This window comes from Staurois parvus, unplaced genomic scaffold (assembly GCF_062004578.1).
Source record: "Staurois parvus isolate SC_StPar_1 unplaced genomic scaffold, SC_StPar_1.0 ptg001014l, whole genome shotgun sequence".
Classification (NCBI taxonomy): domain Eukaryota; kingdom Metazoa; phylum Chordata; class Amphibia; order Anura; family Ranidae; genus Staurois; species Staurois parvus.
The window spans coordinates 2,490,181-2,496,556 of NW_028318810.1; positions in this window are offsets into that span (position 1 = coordinate 2,490,181).

Consider the following 6,376-nt stretch of genomic DNA (forward strand, 5'->3'; position numbering starts at 1 on the left):
TGACAGGATCTCTATGACTAATACTTTGATGTGTGTATATATAAGGAATAGAGAAAATGGAGCCATATGATGTGTACTATTTAGAAGATAAATTGTCACACCCATGTACAATTGAGGTATGTGAACTGAATGTTCTGATTAGAAATATGCCTTTAAATGAAATGAAAAACGTAACTTATACAGCTCTGTGAAATAATGCCCCTGTGACACAGCAGCTTGAGGGTTAAACTCACAGCGTGCTATTCTCAAGGCCAGATAGCGGAAAGGACAGAGGCCACAAAAATGTTATCAGTTTTTTTTTTTTTTCTTTACTATCTGTTAAATATTAATCTCCAGTGTGATATACATTAAAGTCAGTCATTTCCAGGACCAACGGCCATGCAAGTACACTGCATGTGTGAATTACTTACTATCTATAGTAAGGCCTGGATTAAAAGATACACTCTGTAACCAAACATTTGTGGACATCTAACCATCACACCTACCCTTACAGTCAAAATGATGTGGACATCCCACAAAATGACTGAGTTCAGGTGTTTATAGTGAAGAGTACTGCTAATGCTAAGGCATACCAATTCTGCCCTTCCAACTTTGTGACATGTTACAGTTTAGGGAAGGCTTCTTTATGTTCCAGCAGGACTGTGCCCCTGTACATAAAGACAACCCCATAAAGACATGGTTTGATGACTTTGGAGTAGAGGAAATCTCATGGCCAGCATAGAGGCCTGACCTCAACCCTAATGAATGAATTTGGTATGAATTGGAAAGTCAATTGGAAGCCAGGTCTTCTCATCCAACATCAGCTGCTGACCTCATGAATGCTCTTTTGGCTGAATGGGCAAACATTCCCACAGATACACCCCAAAATCTTGTGGAAAGCCATCTCTTAAGAGTGGAAGCAATTATAGTTGCAAAGGACTGGCCAACTTCATAATAATGCCCCTGGTTTTAAAATGGGATGTCCAACAAGCTCATATAAGTTTGCTAGTCAGGTGTTCACAAATGTTCAGTTTTTTAATGTATGTGATCCATTGCACGATTAACCACAGAACTTCTAGGTGGAACTGCAATCTCTTGTCCTATGATTTTTCTCAGTACAGCCTTCCACATTAGGATCTACAGAAAGCATAATGAACATACATGGGTATTTGAGACTCTTTGGACAGCATTCACTCTATTTACTACGGAGGGAGTAAGGAACACATCATGGACATGCATAACGAGCTTGTCGAACACCACCTTTTATACCTTGTGGGAACAAACCAGCTGTTTCCATTATAGGTAGGCAGGTAGCACCCTTGGTCATGGCTTCTTACATCATTTAGGAAATCCACCACTAAGATTCTGTCACTTTCTTCTTGATATCCCACTCCTCTTGCTGCAATCTCTGTAATACAGCATTGATCCAATAGAAAGAACGAATCCTCCGTGTAATGATCACTGACAATTCAGATGAAGAGGTCTTACACATAACAAACAAACAAATAGGAATGTGGTTAATACTCAATCACTTCCAGTCCAGGCCGATTCGGACAGTCCTCTCCTACATATAAAAAACTTAGAACTCCCTAACATTTTATATATATATCCTAGATTGTAAGCTCCAACGAGCAGGGCCCTTTTTTTCCTCTTGTACCAAATTGTATTGTAACTGTAATGTCTACCTTCATTTTGTAAAGCGCTGCGCAAACTGTTGGCACTATATAACTCCGGCATCAAGCTTCAGTACCTAAACATCTCTATAGGCAACTATTTAAAAGCCTTTACAGGTTACCAGTTTAGAGTTACACAAGAGGCCTGGTACTAGAATTATTGCTCTCACTCTGCTGTTCATGGCGATACCTCACATGCGTGGTCACTGTTTACATATGTGGGGCCAACATGATTTATTTTTTTACACTGTACTTTGAGGGGTTTTTGTATCACTTTTATTACAATCATGGGATGGACAGCATCCTCTGTGATAGCATGGGCTGTGACAGGTCTTCTTCATGGAGAGATCTGGGGTATTTGTGACCCCATATCTCTCCTCTGACTTCCAAAGCATCAGATCAAACCGAGATCGCTTTTACAAGCCGGTAAAGGCTTGTATACATGAGCCCAAAACCAGAATCTGATTTCTAACATCACACAGTGGGAAGAACAACATCAGTCCCTTCATGTCTCTGGAACTAGATTCTACTGGTTGTATCTTTGCCGGGCTCCCCGATTTCTTGGGAGAGCCCAGCAAAGGCGGTGAAAGGGGGGGACTTCCCTTCCATCGCCTCTGAAAGTAATCCAGCAGTTTATTAGCCACTCGGTTAACTTTTACAGTGTGCAGAATTTCCAGCTGCAGCGAAGGCCAAGATATCACCCTTCCAGCAATGTACAGGTACGCCGCTGGATGGGAAGCGGTTAAAGCAGATTAGTTTGTGTGTGTTGTGTGTATATATGTATATATATATATATATATATATATATATATATACAGTGCTCAGCATATTTGTCAGAAAACCTTAACTTTCCTTTCAGGTTCATTTTCTATGGGACACTATACTACAAAATACTCCCACAAATGCAGGCCATTGATTGGAAACAATATTTGTTAATTTGCACACACAAAAAAGTATTTTTCCTAACAAATTCATTCAAGACCATGTTGCAAAAATGAAGACACCCCAATGAAAGTCTTAAAAGCAAAGCTAAATTTTAGACAACAAAATCATAATTAACAAGAATTCAACTACAGGTGAGTCTAATTATTCATTAAACAGGTGTCCAGCAGACAGGTGATTATAAAAAGGCATTACAAAGAAAACTCTCTCCCATTTCATGCGGTCAGCAATAGCACCACATGGAAGAGAAAGTATTTCTTTACACAAGAAAGGTGATGGCTACATGATCAGCAAAGCTTTACTTATCAGTCAGAATACTGTAGCAAAAGTGATAAAAAATGTAACAAAAATGGAACTTCAACCATCTCACAGAGACATCCAGGCCATCCATGGAAGTTAGCACCTCAACAGGAGCGTCTTCTAATGAGAAGGGCTGAAGGAAAATGCCATGCAAGTTCACTGCAGTTAGCTAAAGAAGTAGAAAGCGAAACTGGGGTGATTGTTTCCCGTGACACAATACAGTGTACACAGCAGAGGAATGGCATGCATGGGTGTCGTCCAAGAAAAAAGTCTCTCCTAAAGCCCATGCACAAAGAGGCCTGGCTAGAATTTTGCAAGGCTCATGCTGAAAAAGAAGACTACTAGGACTCTGAACTTTGGAGTTGTGTGACCAAGATAAATGTTTTAGGAACTAATGGCTTCAAAACTGTATGGTGTCGCAAAGGTGAGGAGTACAAAGAAAAATGCATGGTGCCTACAGTGAAACATGGTGGTGGCAGTGTCCTTCTGGGGGCTGCTAGAGTGTTGCCGGTGTCAGGGAGCTACATTTCATTGATGGCATCATGAATTCACAGATGTACTGCTCTATATTGAAAGTGAAGATACTACCATCACTCTGTGCCCTTGGTCACAGTGCACTTTCCCAACATGACATCGATCCAAAACACACATCTAAGGCCACTGCTGCATTTCTGAAGAACAAGATCACAGTGATTCAGTGGCCAAGTATATCTTCTGATCTGAACCCAATCGAACACCTATGGGGAATTCTGAAGAGACAAGCTGAGCATCACTCTCCATCCAGCATCCAGGCTCTAAAAGAGGTCGTTCTTGAAGAATGGAAAAAGATAGATGTTGCAATAGGTCGCCAACTTGTTCATTCCATGCCTAGAAGACTTGGTGCTGTCCTTACAAATCATGGAGGTCAAATACTAGATGGAGTAGTTTTTGTTGTGGGGTGTATTCATTTTTGCATCAACTAATTTGAGTAAAACTGAAGATTTTGTAATCCATGTTATATTATTAACCTTACTTCCATGCAATGAGTTAAACAAATGTGCTATAAAACTCAGTTTTGTCAAAATTTTGTAAATTGTTCATTGAGATATTGATTTATTTACTTGTACAGCGCCCTCAATTTATGTAGCACTTTACATATATATTGTACATTCACATCAGTCCCTAACCCTCAAGGGGTGTACAATCTAAGGTCCCTAAATCACATTCATATACTAGGGCCAATTGAGACAGGAGCCAATTAACCTACTGGCATGTATTTGGAGTGTGGAAGGAAACTGGAGCACCCAGAGGAAACCCATACAGGCACAGGGAGAACATGCAAACTCAAGGCAGGTGGTGCCATGGTTGGGATTTGAACCAATGGCCCTAGTACTGGCAGGTGGAAGGGCTAACCATTTAGCCACTGTGCTGCCCATAAATCTTGCTTTTTATTAATTCATGCTGCGCACTGTGTGTGTATATATGTGTATATATATATATTTATATATATATAAAAGTGACCGGTGAGTGTATATAAATATATATATTTATATACACTCCCTGGTCACTTTATTAGGTATACCTGTTCAATTGCTTGCTAACACAAATTGCTATTCTTCCAATCACATGGCAGCAATTCAATGCATTTAGGCATCTAGACTTGGTGACGATGACTTGCTGAAGTTCATAACAAGTATCAGAATGGGGAAGAAAGGGGATTTAAATTACTTTGAACGTATGGTTCAGAGGAGAATGGGCAGACTGGTTGCTGCGACATTCAGATGGTAGGGTCAGAATTTGGTGTAAACAAAATGAAAGCATGGATCCATCCTGCATTGCATTGTAAGTGACTTGGAACGTGACATGGTTGCTGGTGCCAGACGGGCTGGTCTGAGTATTTCAAAAACTGCTGATCTACTGGGATTTTCATGCACAACCATCTCTAGGGTTTACAGAGAAGAGAAATATTCAATGAGCGGCAGTTGTGGGGACAAAAATGCCTTGTTGATGTCAGAGGTCAGAGGAGAACGAGCAGACTGGTTCGAGATGACAGATAGGCAACAGTAACTCAAATAACAACTTGTTACAACCAAGCTCTGCAGAAATTCATCTCTCAATGCACAACACGTCGAACCTTGAAGCAGATGAGCTACAGCAGCAGAAGATCACAACAGGTGCCATTGTACCCATCTTCTGATGACTACTTCCAGCAAAATAATGCACCATGTCACAAAGCTCAGTTCATCTCAAAGTGGTTTCTTGAACATGACAATGAGTACCCTGTCCTCCACAGTCACCAGATCTCCATCCAATAGAGCACCTTTGGCATATGGTAGAACGGGAGATTTGCATCATGAATGTGCAGCTGACAAATCTGCAGCAACTGCGTGATGCTCTCATGTCAATATCGACCAAAACTACTGAGCAATGTCCTCAACTTATTGAAACTATGCCAAGAAGAATTAAGGCAGTTCTAAAGGCAAAAGGGGGTGCAACTAGCAAGGGGTGCCTAAAAAAAGTGGCTGGTGAGTGTATATCTACTATGCTTAGGGAAGGATGTTGTCATGATCCTTCCAGCGAGATCTCAAGAAATGCTGAGCATCACAAATTTCCAAGAACACACTCCTGGGGCTTATTTCAGGATATTTGGGGTACTCAGGGATACTTGGGATTCCCCAAGATCTCACCAGAAGGATAATGACATCACACAATGCAGTACAGAAACCATGGGTAAGGTAGGTATATTTACTAACTTTTTTCTCTGCAGGTTTTGTTTATACATTTCATTCATTATGCACCCCTATCTTGTAAGTGACATATCATTCTGAAATAGACTGACCCTTTAGCAAACAAAAGAAAAACAGAAAGTAAATAATACAGTGTCTTTGGAATGCACAGGCTGGCAGCTGATCTGTTTACTGTGTCCTACATTATTTACAGTCATTTTCTATTATTCAATATAAGAAGTCCCCAAACTTTCCAGAACAGTCACCCTTAGCAAACGCCAATACAGTGTCATGGCAAGTGTTTTTCATTAGACCTGCTGATCCTGATACATGTTTTCTATTTCGTTGCGTTACTTTGTTCTTGTAGACGTCCATATTAAATTTATGGTAACTTCTTGTACAGTTTGAACCTATCAAACCACTTTTAAACAGCCTGTTTGTGAGTCACTGTACACAAAGTAAAACTTAAATCACAGTTTATATAGAAAAGATTAGTAATTTTATACAGTGGGTCTACGGATTTACAAACATTTACCGCATTGCACAGCTAGGCAGGGGATGAACATACAGTATATGCTGGTTCAGCCTCCAGTGTCAGTTCTCCACCTACACCAAATGCTCCTTTGGGCCTGCGTTCAGTGCCATTGTTTGCTTCTGTCTGCTGTTTGAGAGTGTCCCTATAGTGTAAGAGGATCCAATAGCTGGAATTATGAATATTTATATAGCGCTACTCTTTTGAGTGCTGCTGCGTTTCTGGATCCCTCTAAGCTTCGCACA